The 21627-nt window shown below is 40.7% G+C and overlaps 1 protein-coding gene across 1 annotated transcript in view; it reads left to right on the forward strand.

Annotated features, from left to right (window-relative positions):
* LOC127578220 (metabotropic glutamate receptor 8) overlaps nucleotides 1-21627 on the forward strand; it is a 272133-nt gene that overhangs the window by 185377 nt on the left and 65129 nt on the right. The gene's annotated exons all lie outside the window — the stretch shown is intronic.

The raw sequence follows: 21627 nt of genomic DNA on the forward strand, positions 1-21627 counted from the left end.
TTTTGTTTCAAAGTAGTCATGAAACAACTGAGTGGTTAACTGCTTATTTTAAAGGGCATTTAAGGGTTAATCACATTGCCATGGATCCAGATGTGGTGAAGACAGCAGTTTGCCTTCCTTGAAGGACGTGAGTATCTATGGAAGTTAATTTATTAGCTGCTTGCTTTATGTCTCTGCAAACAAGCAGCAGATTCAATGGAGGCTGAAAAAGTGAAGCATTAATTGACTAATATTTACAGTGAGGAAATTAAAAATGAGCATTGAAGAAATTAGTTCATTTTCTTTGCATAAACATTAAAATTTAATCTAAGCAGAACTCACCAGATGACCCTGCACTGACTGCTTCTAGCAGTGTGTTTTCTACAAAGTGAAACAAGAAGGCAACACAACAAATCACTCTTCATAGATCACCATCTGCAACTCTGTCTAGATCAGTAAACATTGACATTAATCTCCTCTAAGCCTGACTACGTCTATTTGAAAGATACAGATCTACTGAAAGATTTACTGATCTATTTTGATAGTTGCTTTGAGGCTTTTTTTTCCTCCTTAACATTATATTGTATGCTGGTCATATCTTTATTAATACTGTATTATGCAAAATATCAAGCATTTTAAAATACTGTTAATTTTTCTTTACACCCTTTGGTAATTGAATGGAAACGAGCAACAGACATAGAAAGACATGGAAATAAGATAGATTACAACATCATATTTAAGAATTACAATGTTTTGGCTGAAATAAAACCTACAATTGCTAGAAATGCTCAGCAGGTCCTGCAGCGTCTGTGGAGAGGAAAGCAGCATTAATATTTCAGGTTGATGACCTTTCATCTATTATCCAGCCTTTTTCTTGATATCAAGTGTTCAACATTTGCAGTGCTGTGCTTTTGTTGTAATATTTTGAATAAATTGCTCAAATCTGCAGACAAATTAGTAAATGTGCTAAGTAGCAGCACTATGACAGGCTTGGGGCTCCCCCCGCTCCCCAGAAATCCTGTCTGCTCTGTGGGAGGCAGGAACGTGCACTGAAAAGAGACAAACTTGATTTTCCAAGAAAGGAACGAGCTTTGCCCCTGGGAGACCAGCAAATTGAAGAAAGGTTCTAAACTGAGACATTAAGCAGACCAGCCTGTACTCTCTTGGGTTTAGAAGAATGAGAGATTATGTCATTGAAACATACAAAATTCTTAAAGGACTTGATAGGATAGATGCAAAGTTAATGTTATCCCTGTCTGGGATGTTGTGTTCATTATCTTCGCATGAGTATCAACATTGAATTTAAGCAGAACACAGGAGGTCACTCACTTCTGTCAAAGTGAAGCATGAAACAAGGCAACACCAAACAAGGGGTTGGCCATTCAGGACAGAGATAAAGAGAGAATTCTCCACCCGAGGATGCTGAATCTTTGAAATTCTCTTCCCAGGAAGGCTGAGGAGGCTCTGTTACTGAGTCTATTTAAGACAGATTAATAGATTTTTAAATATCAAGAGAGTCAGGGGAAATGGCAGTGAGGTAAAAGGTTGGTCATGAACTTGTTGAATGGCAGAGCAAGCATGATGGGCTGAATGGCCTCCCCTTACTTTAATTTCTTTTGGTCTTGTGTTTGTATGTGAAGACTAAATCACTGCAGAGAGAATTATGCCTCTCATGATATACAGTAGAACATATATTCTGCCCTGTTTAAGTTAGCAAATGGCATACTAGTACATTATCTGTAAAGTCGGGTAGGGGTGATGATGGAAAACGTAATGACCAGTAATGGGAAAGCACACCATGTTGTTACATTGCTTTATTTTGAGGCAAGCAGCACACGTATTGCATCCAGGGCAGTCTTGCAAGTCCTTGAGAGGCCATCATCTTAGCTGAAGGTGTCAGATGACCAGGTGGTACATAGCAAATGTTCAAAGGTCAGCAAGCATCTCTGGAGAAAGGAACCTGGTTAGTGCCGTAGGGCACAACAGATGTCGTATTTGCTGCATATCAGTAGATGGAACAGCTACCCCCTGCGATCACATTAAAGCCCCTTCACATCAACAGATTGCAACTCCTACTGAATGTAACAAATAGGACTTCATTGAGCAAGAGAACTTGGTGGAGCAGATCTACTTGGGATTTAAAAGAAGAACAGGGCTAAGTTAAAAGGAAAATAAGAATTATTTAATAACTAACAAACTTTGCTTAAATTGGGAAGCAAAGCTTAAAAAATAAGGATGGTGAAGTTCAACAAAGATAATTCAGAGGTAATCCTCACTGACTATCGACACAGGCGCACCTGAAGGATGCGTGCTTCGCCCATTGCTCTACTGTCTCTACACTCACGACTGTGTGGCTGAGCACAGCTCAAACACCATCTATAAATCCACCACTATTATTAGTAGAATCTCAGATGGCGAAGAAGAAGTTGACAGGAGTGAGATAGATTGGCTGGTTGAGTGGTGTTGCAAAAACAATCTCTCACTCAACATCAGCAAGACCGAGGAACTGATTGTGGACTTCAGGAAGGGGAAGTCAGGAGAACACACACCAGTCCTCATTGAGGGGTCAGTGGTGGAAAGGGTGAGCAGCTACAAGTTCCCGGGCGTCAACATCTCAGAGGAACAGTTCTGGGCCCAACACATTGATGCAATCATGAAGAAAGCATGCCAGTGGTTCTACTTTGTTCAGAGTCTGAGGAGATTTGGTCTGTCACCAAAGACTCTTGCAGATTTCTATAGATGCATGGTGGAGGGCATTCTTATTGGTTGCATCACAGCCTGGTATGGAACCTCCAATGCACAGGATCACAAGAGGCTGCAGAGGGTTGGAGACTCAGTCAGCTCTATCACAGGCACAACCTTCCCCACCAAGGAGGACATCTTCAAAATACAGTGCCTCAAGAAGGTGGCATCCATCGCTTAGGACCCTCACCATCTGGGACCTGCCCTTTTCTTGCTCCTACCTTTGGGGAGGAGGTACAGGAGCCTGAAGAGCCAAACTCAATGATTCAGGAACAGCTTCTTCCCCTCCGCCATCAGATTTCTGAATGATCCAAGAACCTATGAAGACTACCTTATTATTCCATTTTTGCATGATTTATTTTCATAATTTATAGATTTTTATGTCTTTGCACTGTACTACTGCCGCAAAACAACAAACTTCACCTCATATGTCAGAGATAATAAATCTGATTCTGAGAGTGGTAGATGCCTGGAACAGGCTGCCAGGGGTAGTGCTGGAAGCAGATGGTGGATAGTGGTGTTTAAGAGGCTTTTAGATAGACACATGAATATGCAGGGAATGGAGGGGTATGGATCATGTGCAGGCAGAAGAGGTTTAGTTGAATTTGACCATGTTTAGCAAAGACACTATGGGCCATGGGGCCTGTTCTTGTGCTGTACTGTTCTGTTCTATAACACAACGTAGTCCAGAACATGACGCCATGGGACAAAGCACAGCATAAGGGGATGGTGGAGGAGATGGGTGTTGGTCAGGGGGTGAATGCAGAGGTTATAGTGGTTTCCATAATTAGTGGGGAACACCAGCCTTTTCCACAATCATCAACGTGAGCCCCAAGTATTTGTCACTCTGGTGCCAGGATAGAAGGAGATATCACTGAGAAGGTGCAGAATATTCTGCAGGGCTGGAAGTGAGCCAGGACATTGTGGTTTATGTTGATACCAATGGCAGAGGTAGAAAAAAGGATGAGGTCCTGCAGGCTGATTTTAAAGGGCTGGGAAAGAGGTTTAGAAACAGTACCTCAAAGGTACGGATAATCCTATGCAAGTATACTTTAGCTCTTGCTGGAACGTGGCTTCAAGAGCAGCAGGACTGGCAGCTTAATGTCCCGAGGTACAAGGTTTTCAGACAAGATAAAGAGTGAAATAATACGGAATTGGAAGGTAATATTAATTAAAGAAACAATTCACAGCTGTGGAAAGGGATGATATATATAGTGCAGAGAGAAACCAAGTGAACATTTTAGGTTGGGAAAGAGAGGGAAAAATACAGGATAAAGAAAAAGGGCATTGGTGGAGGTTTATGAAAGACGCCAGTGCAAGACTGGAGAAAAGCAAGTATTGCTGATGGTGGAAATTTGAAATAAGAGCACAAAATGTGGGAAATACCAGTCGATCAGGCATTTGTGGAAAGAGGAGCAGAGCTAATGTTTCATTCCATTCGGTAGGATTGGTCTAGTTCTGATATAAACTCTAAAGTCTGGTTACCTGAAGTCGTTAAATTCAGCAGACGATATGGGAAAGTATTTAACTGGGGGAGGGGGAATTATGACGCTATTAGGAAGGAACTTGGGAAAGTAAATTGGGAACAGATGTTCTTGGGGAAGTGCACAATGGAAATGTGGAGGTTGTTTAGGGAGCACTTGCATGGGGCTCTGGATAGGTTTGTCCCATTGAGGCAGGGTAAGGATGGGAGAGTGAAGGAACCATGGTTGACAAGAGATGTAGCATATCTTGTCAAGAGGAAGAAAGAAGCTTACCAAAGGTTTAGAAAGCAAGGATCAGTCCGGGCTCTGGAGAATTACAAGGTAGCCAGGAGGGAGCTTAGGAATGGACTTAGGAGAGTAGAAGGGGGCATGAGAAGGCCTTGGCAAGTTGGATTAAGGAAAACCCCAAGGCATTCTACATGTATGTGAAGAATAGGAGGGTGATGAGAGTGAGGGTAGGACCGATCAGGGATAAAAGACGAAACATGTGCCTGGAGTCGGAAGAGGTAGGGGAGGTCCTTCATGAATACTTTGCTTCAGTATTCACCAGTGAGAGAGACCTTGACGTTTGTGAGGATGCCATACAACAGGCTGATATGCTAGGGCATGTCGATGTGAGAAAAGAGGATGTGCTGGAACTTTTGAAACATTACCAAAGGTTTGACTGTAGCTGTGACACTTTACTCTGTACTGTTACTGTTTTTACCTGTACTACATCAATGCATTCTGTACTAACTCAATGTAACTGCGCTGTGTAATGAATTGACCTGTACGGTCGGTTTGTAAGACAAGCTTTTCACTGTACCTCGGTACAAGTGACAATAATAAACCAATACCAATACCAATACCATTAGGATAGATAAGTCACTGGTGCCAGACAGGATATATCCAAGGTTATTACGGGAAGAGAGTGTTGTGCCTTTGGCAATGATCTTTGTGTCCTCACTGGCCACATGAGTAGTGCCAGATGATTGGAGGGTGGCAAATGTTGTTCCTTTGTTTAAGAAAGGGAGTAGGGATAACACTGGGAATTACAGACCAGTTAGTCTTACTTCAGTGGTGGGCAAATTACTGGAGAAGATGCTTAGAAATGGGATTTATGAGCATTTGGAGAAGCATAGGCTGATTAGGGAGAGTCAGCATGGCTTTGTGAGGGGCAGATTGTGCCTCACGAGCCTGATTGAATTCTTTGAAGATGTGACAAAGTGCTATGATGAAGGTAGAGCAGTGGATGTGGTGTACATGGATTTTAGTAAGGCGTTTGATAAGGTTCCTCATGGAAGGCTCATTCAGAAAGTCAGGAACCATGGGATCCAGGGGAACTTGGTTGTGTGGATTCAGAATTGGCTCGCCCATAGAAGACAGAGGATGGTTGTAGATGGAGCGTATTCTGCCTGGAGGTCAGTGACCATTGGTGTTCCGCAGGGATCTGTTTTGGGACCCCTGCTCTTTGTGATTTTTATAAATGACTTGGATGAGGATGTGGAAGGGTGAGTTAGTAAGTTTGTAGATGACATGAATTCTGGTGGTGTAGTGGATAGTGCGGAATGTTGCTGTAGGTTACAACAGGACATTGCTTGGATGCAGAGCTGGGCTGAGAAGTGACAGATGGAGTTCAACCTGGAAAAGTGTGAAGTGATACACTTTAGAAGATTGAATTTGAAGGCAGAATACAAGGTTAATAGCAGGACTCTTAGCAGTGTGGAGGAACAGAGGGATCTTGGGGTCCATGTCCATAGATCCCTCAAGGTTGCTGCACAGGTTGATAGGGTTGTTAAGAAGGCGTATGGTGTGTTGGCCTTCATTGGTTGGGGTATTGAGTTCAAGAGCCGCGAGGTGATGTTGCAGCTCTCTGGAACTCTGGTCAGACCACACTTGGAGTATTGTGTTCATTTCTGGCCGCCTCATTACAGGAAGGGTGTGGAAGCTTTAGGGAGATTGCAGAGAAGATTTACCAGGATGCTGCCTGGGTTGGAGAGCATGTCTCACAAGGATAGGTTGACTGAGCTGGGGCTTTTCTCTTTGGAGAGAAGGAGGATGAGAGGTGACATTTTAGAGGTGTACAAGATGATAAGAGGCATAGATCGAGTGGACAGTCAGAGAGTTTTTCCAAGGGCAAAAATAGCTAACACGAGGGGGCATAATTTTAAGGTGATTGGAGTAAGGTATAAGGGTGATGTCAGAGGTAAGATATTTCACACAGAGAGCGGTGGGTGTGTGGGACGCACTGCCGGCAGAGGTTGTGGGGGCATTTAAGAGACTCTTAGATAGCCACATGAACGATAGAAAAATGGAGGGCTATGTGGGGGGGAAGGATTAGATAGATCTTAGAGTTGGACAAAATGTCAGCACAACATCATGGGCCGAAGGGTCTGTACTGTGCCGTAATGTTCTATGTTTTGTGTTCTAACATGGAGTGCTGAGGACTACAATGTGACAAGTCGGACAATGAGATGCTATTCCTGAAGTTTACATTGAACTTCGAAGGAACAGTGAAAGAAGCCAAAGTCATGAATGTCCAGGTGGGAGTGAGATGGAGAATTAAAGTGATATGCAATTGAGAACTCAGAGTTGCTCTTAGAGACTGGGTAACAACTTGACAGATACCTCCGATCTCCATTTGGTTTCTCCAAAATGGGGACTACATTGGAAGCAATGAACGCTGTACAATTAGAAGAAACGCAAAGGAATTGTTACTTCAGACATGAGATGTGTTTGGGTTCTTGGAAGGTCATCAACCTGAAGCCAACCGAAGAAAGGAGGTGGTAACAACATGAAGAGCAAGTTGGCTAAAGAGAACGATATATAAATAGTTGTTTTTTGGACTTAGATGTATATAGTGGTGTTTGCCAAAGGTCGCTCGTTGGATCACTGTTTCTCTTAATATATGTTGACGGACTTGGGCTTGGGTGTACAAAGTACAATTTCCAAATTTGCAGAGATAGAATGAACGATGAGGATGATGACAGACTTCAAGAGGATACTGACAGGGTGGAATGGGTAGATGCAATGTTAGGAAATGTAACAAGAAATGACAAGTGTTTATGACAAATGACAACAATTTAGTAGGCAATATAAACAAGGGGGAATAATTCTAAAAGACATACAGGAACTAATCGATCTAGGGGTATTTGTACTTAAAGTATTGAAAGTGGCAGAGCAGATTAACAAGGCGGTTTTAGAAGTTTATGGGATCCCGGGCTTTATAAATAGAAGTGTGGAGTGCTCAGTCAAGGAAGTCATGATGAACCTTTATGAGTGTGTCAGCCACAACTATTTCCAGTTCCGGCACCACACTCCAGAAAAGATGTGAAGGCCTTGGTGAGGGTGTAGAAGAGATTTACTGGAATGATTTCAGGGATAATGGACTTTAATTATGTGAATAGGTTGGAGAACCTGGGGTTGTTCTCCTTGGAACAGAGACAGTTGAGAATGGGTCTGGTAGAGGTACTTTCAATCATGAAGTGCATGAACAGTGTAGATAGAGAGAAACTGTTTCTCTTGGTGGAGGAGTCAAGAAATATGGCACAGAAATTAAGGTGATCGGCACAGGAAAGAACTGAAAGTAAACCATGGGAAAACATCTTTTGCACAGAAAGAACGGTTAGGGTCTGGGATGTACTGCCAGTGGTGTAGTGGAGGAAGTTTCAATTGTAGTGTTCAAATGGGATGAGATTAGTACTTGAAAGGAAACATTTTTCAGGGCTGTGGAAAGAAAGCAGTGGAACGGGACTAGCTGGATTCCACTCCTTTAGAACCAACAGGGACTCAAACCTTTAGTGCCTTAAACTTTCAATGATTGTCTTGTTTTCAGTGGGGCTTTATAACACTAAGTATCTAGGCCCGACATTCTTGTTGGATTAAACAGAAACCCCTTTCAGGACCAGGGATGTTGTAGAAAAGAACAAAGGTTTAGGTAGAAAACCCTAGTAGCCAGTTCAGGTGTCATCATTAATTAACATCATTTTGCAGCGTATTGAAGGAAGGATCCCAAACCCACTGGCTTGTTGCAGCTGACCTCAGGTATGAGAGGCCGCGCTATTCGTACTGAACATTTTGTTCATTTTGTTCGATTGTGATCCGTCGACTCTGACTAACCTGCCATTCCCAGTTCACTCTCCTTTTCTGTCCTTCTCCTTGTTGCCCGCCTCTTGCATTCAAAATCTATTCTTATCAACTTTTTTGCCCATGATTCTTCAAATTGCTTCAAATGACAATCCTGCCCTTCTTTTCCATTGAGTGATTGAATTAATAACACTCCAATAGCTTTTGTTCTGAAAAATATTCTTCCACATCCTCACTTTTTATGTGCTTCGCAACTTTGCTGACTTTAATTTTACTTCTTCTGTCGATACTTGGCTTTACTATTTCTTCTGACCTCAGATAAAGATCTGACATCATTTCCTTCTGTAACAGGTCAGTTAATTAAGTTTCCTCCCAAACATGCACTTGTTTTCCTGTCAACAAGTCAAAACACCCTTTGATGCTCTAATCTATTCTTGCTCCTCACATCTGGCAGAATGCTTTTAACAACTGTCTTGCAATGTGTTACGAGTTAGAATCTGCTATAAATACCATCTCAGCCTTAATGGCTCCATTCACTTAAACAACCTAAGTATCTTTTTTATTTGGATGTTCCTATCGGTATAGCAGAAGTATGCAAGTGCAACAATGGCATCCCTTGAAACCCAAGTCCTTTAAACACAATGTAGCTTGGATCTTTCCCTGGGTGAATGACATTGAAAGTGGGTGACACACGACTTGGTTTGAAATATTAAGCCAGTTTCACAGTGATGGACAGTGTAACAGTTATGATGAGAATCACTTTGCTCAATCAACTTTTTTCTGTGTAACCACATGAAAATAATGAATGCACTGTGCAGCTGTATACTGAAATAGACACTCAGGCTACATGAGCTGGTACCTTTTCTTCCTCAATTGACTAGTATTGCAAGATCCTCCTTACGGGTGCCTGACATTCTGCTTCATTTTGAATCTGTTTCCCATCTTAACAAAAAAAAGATCACTAAAAATTTTGTGACACTATGAACGTGAAGTGTTTATCAGTTAAGGAAATAAACCAATGGGTTGCATTATAGAGACATACCATGACTAAGCAATGTGACTAGATCAGCAACTTCTCTACCTACTATTTAAGACCATTTTACTAACTTAGGAATGGATTATGCATTTCAGACATAGGAATATAAGACAGGAGAAAACCTTCTGGCCTCTTGAACTTTCCTTGCCATTTGATAATATCAGAGCTTCATCTATCTGCTTTGGTTCTGTATCTGAACTTCATTCATCGACCTTGGTTCTGTATCTAAGCTCCATCAAATCACCTTAGTTCTTTGATTCTTAATACTCTTACCAGTCTCATTAAAAAAAAAATCAATTAACCTAGACTTGACAGCTCTTTAGAAGAGGGAATTACAGATTTGCACTACCCTCTGTGTGACATTAACCCTGATCATGCCTACTTGTCTTGATTTCCCCACCAGGGAAATAGTTTCTCTTTATCTATCCCTTCAATTCCATTAATCATCTGAAGAACATTAATTAGATCACTATTTTTTCCTCGGCAAATACAAGCCTGATCTATGCAACTTTGTAATTCGACACCTTTAGCCCTGTTAGAATTCTGCTGAGGGTTGGCACAGTGCCCCGAAATTAACAGTCTGGGTCTAAACAGTGCTTTGCATCACAACCTGATAATGGCCATAAATTTGTATACCTGACCTCCTGAGTTAAAAAGCAACCTTCACCAGATTGTTTCTAAACAAAAATATTGTTATGCAACAGGCTACTGATTTTAGTCACTTGATTTCTTGGACATCCATATCAGTTTGTTGCTTCCCCCCTATTTAGAATACATCTCTCTTCTATTTCAGATCCAAAGAGTGTAACCACAATAAATCCTACCTGCCATTGTTTAGCCAGTAATTTTGCCCAATAACATTAAATGCAACTAGTTCCCAAAACCTGCAAGTCGAAAAGTAGTTAAAGTTCAAAATGTGACTGGATGTGACAATAATGCTGACATTTGATAGGTGGCCTTCTTCACATTGAACCATTCATTTTTCCCGTTGCTTTCTCTCTCCTTTTCTCAATACAGCCATGCTTACTGTTCCTTTGGTTCTGTCATGATCCCACCATAGTATGCTCACTATTCCCCTCCACTGAGCAGATTATAGAAAATTATATCAATTGGGCAGTGTTTAATTTTCCAATATGTACGTTAGTGGGAAAGCCAACTAATAAAATAGTTGCAGTTCTTTTATTTTTTATTCTTTTAAAACCCATCTCCAGAGACATCTAGATATTGTTATTTAAGATTTATTTTTCTCAGATTCAGATTAGTTAATTGTCATAGACACCAGGGTGCAATGAAATTCCTTGCTTGCGTGAAGCTGGTAGAGTAAACAGTATAAATGGTAATAATAAATACAACAATAAGTACAGTGACGTGCTAAACAATGGAACAATGCAATACATGGTCATGTAAACTGAAGCAGTGCAAAAAGAAATTCTAAAGTGATAATAACAACAGAATTAAGGGTTCGAAAACGTGGCAGCATCACTGAGAAGGTGATGTGAAAGAGGTGGTTGGTTCAGAAGTCTAACAGCAGTGGGGAAGAAGTTGTTCTTGAGTCTGGTCATCCGGGCTTTCAAGCTCCTGTATCTTCTCCCAGAAGGTAGGAAAGAGAGTGGCCAGGATGGCAGGCATCCTTGACGATATTACCACTCTCTGCAGGTTCCGTCGATCCAGAGCAGAGCAGTTGCCATACCAGGCTGAGATGTAACCCATCACAGTACTTTCAAAAGTGCATCTGTAGAAGTTCGTGAGAATCCTCATGGATTCTTTTTTGGGACCTGGGCTTTGCTGCTAAGCCTAAATGCTCCTGAGACAATGATAGTTCATGTCGCCAGTTTGAACTAAAAGGCTATGTTACCTTGAAATGAAAGCAGAAAGTGATGAACATACTCAGCACAAGCTGCTGGAGGACCACAGCAGGCCAGGCAGCAGCATCTGCAGTCCCAACAGATCCCAGCATCTGCAGCCTCTTGTATCTCCAAAATACTCAGCAGGTCAGGCAGCATCCGTAGAGAGAGAAACAACATTAATGTTTCACCAGAGCACTGTATGGATTTCTGTTGGGTGCTCCACTCTTCTTCCATATCCCAAAGACGTGCTGGTTGGTAGGTTAAATGTCCGTCATGTAGGTGGTTGGCAAGAGTATCAGGGAGAATTGATGAGCCTGTGAGAGAGAGGGAAATAAGTGGGGGAATGGTATTTATGTAATTGTTATGAGATGGGCTGAATGGCCTCTTTCTTGGCACTATGGAAATATTAGGTCAATGACCCTTCTTTGGGACCTTTATAAGGCTTTGTCCTGTTGTGTTTCATGCTGATTTCAGTTGATTACAATTTATTTTTGCTCCCATTTGCTTTACCCTTGTGGGATATCAAATGATAAAGGATATGAGGTGGCTAAGTAGCCTGCAAAGATTTTCTGCAGCAAATATTTATTCTGCATTGCAAACAAATGTGGAAAGCTAGAGAAAGGAAAGTAACATCAAATGTGTCATGGGTGATTTCCGCAGTAAGGGAAGTGTCTTCTCTGTTTTCTGTGCAGGTAACAGCTGACTGGATAAAAAAATTGACAATCTGAATAAGAATAAATAGAGCTTTCTGGATAAGAAAGAGCAATTGTACACGGAATAAGAATGCAAGGGTACTAGTAGAGAAAGCAAGCATAAGAGAGTTACGGATATTAAGCAGAGGCTGAAGACTTGAAACTCAAGTAAAATACAAAGGAAGATAAGAAAAAGAGTAACAGAAAAATACCAAAATAGAGGGAATACTATATGACCAAAAAACTGAAGAGGGAAAATGAACATATTGCCACAAAAGTTGTGTATTTTTCTGTATATTTGACCACAAACTGTTTCTGCAAGATACGCTTTTATATCTTGTTTTGTATTACACACCTGGAATGTACATCGGATTCCATTGCCATTACTTACAATTTGAAATTTAATTTAATTGAAATATGACAATCAACAACAATTGCACATTGTAAGCTAAATTTTGTGGAAATTGTGCCATTGGGATATTGATGAAAGGTTAAATACCCTGTTCCTACATCTGGAATGGACCTTTGTGCTCCAATAATGAAGTTCAGGACTTTGTTAACCTTGCGTAGTCGATGTACTGGGGTGTGGGGACTCCTCAATCTGCTGAGCATCATTGGATGCATCTCTCTCTTGCTGATTGTTACTTTCTGGTTGGCAGGTTGAGGGAACTCGGCCTTTTCTCCTTGGAGAGACGGAGGATGAGGGGGGACCTGATAGAGGTGTATAAGATGATGAGAGGTATTGATAGGGTAGATAGTCAGAGGCTTTTCCCCAGGGCTGAATTGGTGGCCACAAGAGGACACAGGTTTAAGGTGCTGGGGAGTAGATATAAAGGAGATGTCAGGGGTAAGTTTTTTTACTCAGAGAGTGGTGAGTGCATGGAATGGGCTGCCGGAAACGGTGGTGGAGGCTGATACGATAGGGTCTTTCAAGAGACTGCTAGATAGGTATATGGAGCTGAGTAAAATAGAGGGCTATGGGTAAGCCTAGTAATTTCTAGGGTAGGGACATGTTCGGCATAGCTTTGTGGGCCGAAGGGCCTGAATTGTACTGTAATTGTTCTATGTTCTATGTTCTATGTTCTACAACTGACATATGTTCGGACCATTGGAAATGATAAGAATTGCTCCATGGGTGGATGTTGAATAATGAAGCAGAATGTAATGCTGTCTGCTGTTGATGTGGATTTCAATAGAATAAAAGAACCAGACAGGCTGCACGTTATGTATATTGTTGATATTGCCTGCAGAGTATGAAACACAAATACTTTACTACTAGGGGGAATTGACTGGCAAAGTATTAATGGGTATGGCAGAAATGGGTTTGAATGGTGTTTGTGTTCCCTATATAACACATGAAACAATCTTAGAATATCCAACACCCCTTGGTCCCTGGTTAATTGACTAACCTGGTATTGGATAAATACGAAACTCTTCTGTTAATCTCAGTTATTAATTGATCTCATGCTCTGCTAACTGAAGCAGATTTGATGGACAAGGAAGGCCAGATGGTTGCTGGTATGCTTTTAATCTGACTCAGTAAGACTTGGCAGTACCTCATGAAAGGTTGTGAATCTGCACAATCCTAATTTTGACAATTTTTGTCACAACTCTGCCCTACATGTTAATTGACATGACCAACCTCACAGTATCTCTCCGTAATTGCAGCAAAACATCCATTTCAATAGCTCTGGAATTTGGAATGACCTGATGTCTTGTAAGAAATAGACTTTACAGAACATTTTCCCACTTGTATTTTCTAAATGGAGGAATCTACACTAAGGTGGGTTAAATAATTAAATTGGAAGGTGTAAGGGAACCTCGGATGAGATTCATGTTCAAACTTAAAAACAGATGAATTTATCAAATGCTAAAAATCTACATTCATATAAAACTGAACAAGCAAAAGTCAAATCAATTAGAGTTAACAATCAGTTTCGTAAAATTTGGTTTAGATCTAAAATGGAAAAAGCATTGGATCAAACTGAGCAATCAACATTTGAAAATTATTAAGACTGTTGCCGAGAAACTCCATCCCTGGTTGTTAGTACAGAACATGCTTACAGTGGCAGCTGTATGTTCTTTTGCACTTCATTGAACTGAAACTCAAAAGCAGAGTAGAACACACAGACACTACAATTTAGCTTGTATAGAACCTCTGAACAGGAATGAGATTTTGGATCTATCTTTATTCACTGTTACATTATCCTACAAGAGATAATTTATTTCAAGTAGAGATGTGCAGGTTGCAGCTGTCTTAGAGATGGAAAGATTTGAAGCCTTTTTCCAGAGTGTCTTGGGACAGAGGTGTTACTTCATTATTTCAACACAGTCCTACAGTGGAAACTTTCTATACGTTCATAGCCCTACATCAGAGGATAATTGAACAGAGAGGGCATGCAGTCTGCATCTAAAGGCCACTATGAAGCCCGTCACAGGCAAAAGGATGATTTTGTTATGCCTGAAGAACAATCTCTTGTTTTATGTAATGCACAGCAAGAGTCCACAAACAACAGTAACATAAATAACCAGTTAATCTATTATTGACAAAGGGGACAGAGTGCACCATAAATCGCTCCTCTCAGTTTTTGAATAAGGCCAAGACACATTATGGGAACACTTGAACAATTCAGCTTAAGGTTAATTATCTGGATATGCCAGCACTCACCCAGTCCTAGATTGTATGTCATGAACTGAGAGGCTAACGTGTAGATAGCCTGAAAAAGAACACTGAAAATGATGTATGGATGTTGCTTCCGATGTGTGAGCCTCCCAGCTTTGTGCTGGCGACTCATCTGGCTGACAGCTGCAGGCAACCAATGTGGGCTGCACTGTTATTGGCTCCTCAGCATACTGTTCAAATTCCATGAGTGGACAACAGCGCCTGTCGTAAGCCTGTACCAGTCCGCACCTCTCAGACCTTTGTTGGAAACATCCAGCAGATCAAGAGACGTGGTCAGAGTGAAACGGAGTTAACATTTCAGTCAATGACCTTTATCCGTTGATAACTTCATCTGCCCAGCAGAGGACAAAGAAAAGGGTGAAGACACCACACCTAATTCTCATGTACCAGACTCTTTGAGTAATATAGAGTTTCATTTGTTGGTGGAATCTGCTTGTGGTGAGTTGCCAGCCACATGGCCTGTAGCCAAGGTAGTGAGAAAGGCTCCCCGGCTCCCTTGAAGGCTAAGTTGCACAAGAGCTTAGAACGTAGAACAGTGCAGCACAGGAACAGGCTCTTTGGCCCACCATGTCTGCACTGACCACAATGTCAATCTAACTAATCCCATCTGCCTGCACATGATCTATATCCCTCTACTCCCTGCCTGTTCATGGGTCTGTCTAAATGCCTCTTAAACCTTGCAGCCATACCTCTTCCACCATCTCCGCTGGCAGCACACTTCAGGCACCTGTGTAAAAAAAACTTTCCTCACAAATCTCCTTTAAACTTTCACCCTCTCACCTTAAATCTATTCCCTCCAGTGTTTGACATTTCCACCCTGGGAAAAGGACTCTGACTTATCTACCCTATCTACGTCTCTCATAATTTTATATACTTTTGTCAGGTCATCCCTCAGCCTCTGACGCTCCAGAGAAAACAATCCAAGTTTGTCAAATCTCTCCTTCTAGCTAATACACTCCAATCCAGGCAACATCCTGGTGAACATCTTCCACACCCTCTCGGAAGTCTCCAAATCCTTCCTACAGTGTGGCAACCAGAACTGCATGCAATACTCCAGATGTGGAGTAACCAAAGTTTCATACAGTTGTAACATGACTTCCTGGCTTTTATACTCAATATTTCAACATTCAATATTTCTTTAGCATCCTAGACACTTTCAGGGAATTATGGACTTGCATCCCAAGATCCCACTGTTCATAAATGCTCCTAAGGGTCATACCATTTACTGTATTCTTTCCTCTTGTATTTGACCTCCCAAAGTACATCACCTCACACTTGTCCCAATTAAACTCCATCTGCCATTCCTCTGCCCAAATTTCCAGCTGATCTATATCCTGATGTATCCTTTGACAACCTTCCTCGCCAACTACAACTCCACCAATTTACTAATCAGACCGTCAACATTTTCATCCATTTAAGGGCTTCGTTGGGGCAGCCTATGGAAGAAGACAGATGGGTGTGTACAGGAGATAATCAGGGTCCTGGCATAACTGTGGGAAAGCTTGCCTGCATTATCAAGGAGCACAGGAGAATATCGTGCTAACCCCGCCCCAGGCTGTGTACAGAGTTTATGAGCCCGTTCTTTCCAGCAAGGATGTGGTGGGCCCTACATTAGCCTGCTCATCGATCCCAAACCTAATGCAATGTCCAATAGCTGACAACTTAACTTCTATTACAGCAGACGCAAAGACACCCAACACCAAGGTGCTGCAGTGGAAGCTCAGACTTTATCCATGCAAGTTCAACTTGATGCAAAACAAAGCCAAGATATCACCGTTAGTTGTGTTTGATTGCCACATTCAAAGGGTCTTGCAGGATGTCAGAGCTATCCCGCGATCCCTCCTCCAACAGATGACCCAGACTGTTGTGGGAACAGCACTATGAGGAGCACTATCTTGCTGCTCTCTCTCTGTAGCATAATCACTGCTCACACTGAGATGGTGCAGTCTAAAGCTGGACTACCTGGAGAATTTTAATCAGTGGAGATAATAGTCATTGTTTGTAGCCCTCTTGTCAACTTAATATTGATCACCAGGCACTGAAATCAATGCATAGAACCAAGAGGCTGATTCCAAGTGCCTGATCTCTTAAAGACTAGTGAAACATGGGCTTCTTGGCTAAGGGGAGCAGTCCCAATGAAATGTTTCACAACAGAGTGCAAGATAGTTGTAAAAAAATTGACTCAGAGCATTTTTTTAAAATTTCAGGTATGAGGGTTGAATAAATCTCAAAGATGTAGGAGAAACAAATAGGTTGTGGGTGATGGTACAGGAAGGGCAAGGGAGCATAACATAACAATGAAAAGGCAGATAATTCCAACCATTGATGGTTAATATCAACAAAAATGTGCAGTCAAGGATTTTCTTTGATGTAGTGAAACATCTCAAGGTGCTTTAAAGAAGGATGTATTAGCTACTGAGCAGAAAGTGAAAAAGGTTAGACACAAAACCAAAGGCAAGATAAAAGACAAGGCCTTTGAAAGGGAGGTATACGACAAGGATAAGAAGTAGGCAGAGAAACTTCAGAGTGCAGGCTATTTCAGCTTCACAGTCCGGGAGAAAAAATTCTTCACCTGGGTGTTGATGTTGAAAGGGACCCAGGTGTCCTTGTATACAAACCACTGAAAGTTAACATGTGGGCACAGCAAGCAATCTAGAGAGCAGATGATTTGTAAACCTTTATTACAACTGGGTCTGTGTACAAATGATGACTTAATGCAATTATGTAGTGACCTGGTGAAACTGTGTCTGGAGTTCTGTGTATAGGTTTGGTTTTCCTGCCTTTGGATCGTGATAATGAAAGTAATCACCAGATTGATTCCTGTATGGGGAGGTAGTTGGATAAAGAGAGGTTAAGCAGACTGGGCCCATGCGCCCTGAAGTTTAGAAGAATGAGGGATGATCTCGCTGAAACATACACATTCAAATGGGCTTGACAGGATAGATGCAGGGTTGATGTTTCCCTTGGATGAGGCACCTAGAACAGAGGTCACAATCTCAAAATAAGGGATGAGTCATTCAGGGAAGAGTTGAAAAGAAATTAATTCACCCAGAGGGTAGTGAATTCTCTATCCAAGGAGGCAGTGCAGGCTCAGTCGCTGAGTATATTCAATCAGGGAATAATGGAGCTTTGGACATTAAAGAAACCAGTGGATATGGGAAAGAGATACCAAGGTTAAAGACCAGTCATGATCTTGCTGAATGGTGAAACAGGCACGAGGAGCTAAATGGCCAACGCCTGCTTCTATTTCTGATGTTTAAATGCTCTTAAGTGCTTTACACGGGGGTCATTAAAAGAAGTTTGACTCCAAGCCACTTAGAGAGAAATTAGGTGATTGAGGTTAAGGAACTATGTTTTGCAAGTGCCTTAAATGAGGAAAGAAAAGTGTGGAGGTTCAGTCTTTGAACCATGCTGAGTCAGTTGGCCATCAATGTCAGAATGATGGGGAAGAGCACAGAGACCTTGAAGAGTTGAAAAGTGGGGAAGGTTGTTGTAAGGTGGAGTGGCAAGGCTTTGGAGTGACTTGAAAAAAAAACAGTGAATCTAAAAACTGAAATGTTACTGGCTAGGAAGCCAAAGTGGCTGAGGAATATTGACCGTATTGATCTATTTTGCAACCTGCATTAACTGTTAGCAGCCCAGCCAATAGTATAGGAGTTTACATAATTGGTATGAAGAAAATGATCTATATTCATTAGTTAAGAAAAGAGATTTGTAGGGTCTGGTTATAAAGTAACAAACAAAAATATCGACAGAAAAGATCTGCATTTAAATGGCATCTTCCATGACACGAGAAGACCTCAAGGTTATCTACAACAGTAGATTCTGAGAAGTAGTGATTGTTGTAAAGAGGCAAGGTGCTAATGACCAGATAATCCATTTATCTGATGCTGGTTGAAGTAAGATTATTATCCAGACTATTATCATCAGATAAACTCCTTTATAAATATATGTGTGTTTTGTACAAAAATAGACAAGGAGATCTAAGGGAACCTGATTAGCTAAAAGTGGTGCGAGCTAAGTCTTAAACAACACCTTCTTTGTTCCTTGTTCTTGGACAGTATGGCTTAATATAAGAACTAGTAATCCAGTTAAGTATTGAAAAGAGAGTTGGTTCCACACTTGATTCAAGCAATGAATAGGAGTAAAGGAAACTGGACATGTATTGTGACATATCCAGGTGCATCATGGCAACTGTTCTGCCCAAGAGACCACAAGAAATTGCAGAGAGTTGTGGACACAGCTCAGCACATCATGCAAACCAGCCTCCCCTCCGTGGACTCTGTCTACACTTCCCGCTGCCTTGGGTAAGCAGCCAACATAATCAAAGATCCCTCCCAACCCAGACGTTCTCTCTTCTCCCCCCTCCCATTGGGCAGAAGATACAAAAGCTTGAAAACGCACCACCAGACTCAAGGACTGCTTCTATCCTGCTGTTATAAGACTCTTGAACGGACCTCTTGTATGATAAAGATGAACTCTTGACCTCACAATCGACCTCGTCATGGCTGTTGCACCTTGTTGTCTACCTGCACTGCACTTTCTCTGTAACTGTAACACACTATTCAGTATTTTGTTATTGCTCTTCCATTTGTATACCTCGATGTGTTTGTGTTCTGTGTGTATGGAATGCAACACGAAGTTTTTCACTGTATCAGTACATGTGACAATAATAAACCAATTAATTTTCTTCCTTGTTCCCAAAGTAAATCAGACTCATTGAGTGAATTATTTGGAAGTATCGGAGGAACCAGCTGCACCTGTTGGTTCCTTTTTGCTCCCAAAAATGATAGATGACATAGTTAATTTGTTCAGAGAGAGAGAGGAGTGGGGGGAGGATGTGGTGGTGGGGTTCACTGTTGATGCATGCCTTTTGGAAAAAGCCTGAACAGGCAAATTAAACAGCTTGTTGCTGATACCCACAATGTGTGAAACACTCACACAAGCTTACCAGAGTTTCAGCTCTGAATTTAGATCAGAAAATATCAACTGAAATTCCAACAACTAGACCAGAGGGGATCTTTCAAAGTTAATGTCTGCAAAACTAGATTTTTCAAAGAGGTAATGCAACTGAATTTTGAGGTAGAAAAGAAACCATCAAGTGTCTTCGCATGTTTGTATAGACCAGAGTTACTAGAGATCTTTCTGTAACTTATTGTTGCATCAGGAAACTAGTTATGCAATGCAAAACTAACAAAAATTGCAGGGAATTATTGCCAACTGTCAACTATTGGCTCTAATGCTCTTACAGAATAGATGTGCACAATACATTTTGTGGGTTTGTGATTTATTTGTGCAACAGGTAAGGTGTTGTACTATAAAGACCAAATTAACTGGTAAGAGAGAGAAAAGGAGAGGAGAAAGAGGTGTGAAAAACTGTTGTTTTAAAGTTTTAAAAGTGCAAAAACTTTAAGACTGATGATTTTCAGCTCTCTCTTGAAAACTCCATTCAGTGAAATGAATTATATAAGAAGAGCATAATGTGCTGCCACAGTCATTTTGTATGTTTGATGGTCCCAACTGGTGTTGAATTTCCAGGCAAGCCTATTTTTTTTAACTTTAGCACTAATGAAGGTTAGCTGCAGTGATACCTCAAAGGATACTGTGGGTAATTTTTTTTGATATACAAATATGCATCCCACATATAATTTTTAATATACAGGCAACCCCAGTATTACAGCATTTAAAGTAATTGAAATTCTCCCTTACAGAATTCACAAATCTCTGCATAAAATCTGAGATACTGAATAAAAATTTGCTATCCTGGAATCTGAGTCAATTTTCTTTTCTACATTAATAGCCAAATAATCCATTTTGTTTAAATGGAAGGATCCAATACTCCCTACTACTTTTCAATGGTTCTCTCAAACTATATCATGTTTAAACTTGGAAAAAATTAGGAGTGGTACTGTCGATCCTTTGCTTAAATTTGAAGATATTTGGAGTCCATTTATTGAATATTTTCACATGATGTAGATCCCCTTTCAATAACTTTCCAACTTAGAGGAATGGAGTTGACGACATAATATTGCTCTGTTTCTACTGAGAAATTTTAGTCCGGTCTTTTTTTTTTGTTTGTTTTATTTTGAAATTTTTCTGTTTAGTTTAGTTTATGTTGTTTATAATTTTTCTTATTGATTTGGTTTTCTCTTTTTTTTAATTTATATAATAAATCTTTTTCTTTCCTTTCTTTTATATTATATTCATTTACTAAGAGATCATTGGATCTACAGTTTTTTTATATCTTACTGTTCTTTATGATTATCTATGCTATGATTGTTCTCCTGATCTCTTTGTATTACATGTACAAACATTGATGTTATATATTAATCTGTATTAATTTGAAAGCTAATAAAAAGATTGAAAAAGAAAGAATTTTGTTTTCATACGCGTTCCTTGGCATTGCAGATGATGTGGCTTTGTATTTTGGAAAATTGCAAAATGGAATTTTTTCTAGGAACATAACCTCCCTCCCTAGGTCGCCTGTATATGTGATACCTATTTCACAGAAAGAAATACATTTAAAGGCAAGACTTGGACATGTAGCAAATTCTGAAAGACAAATTCTACATGTCAAAAGGATATTTTTTCTGGGGGCAGATGCCACCTAAGGAGTATTGATGTCAACTACAATACTGAATAAATGTCTGAAGATTTTTAAATGCCATAACACTGTTTAGAATGAATTCAAAAGCCTTGTCCTTTCAGACGTCTCACTGTATAAATCAGAAATAGAATGTAAAACATCCTGTCTCACGAAGTGTTGATGATATTTTTTAACGTTTTTCCTTGCAGAATTAACCCAATCATCTCTTAATATTCAATATTTAAAGCAGCAGAAAGTACACACTACCTCACATACGACCGTCCCACCCATCCCTTTAGGTACCTCTAATTTCCCACGTGTGAAAACTTGGTATTCCCGCATGGGCCCCATCAGCCACCTCAGAAAGCACAAAACCAAAGTAGAATCAGTATTTGGTGCAATATTAACTTCTTTCTATTCTGTTGCAGTAGTTATTAAGAGTAACAATATCTTAGTCATGGTCCTGCACAATTAGGAGCACAGCATACACTTACGTAACGTCCAACTCAATGA

The sequence above is a fragment of the Pristis pectinata genome, chromosome 15, assembly GCF_009764475.1.
Source record: "Pristis pectinata isolate sPriPec2 chromosome 15, sPriPec2.1.pri, whole genome shotgun sequence".
Taxonomy (NCBI): Eukaryota; Metazoa; Chordata; class Chondrichthyes; order Rhinopristiformes; family Pristidae; genus Pristis; species Pristis pectinata.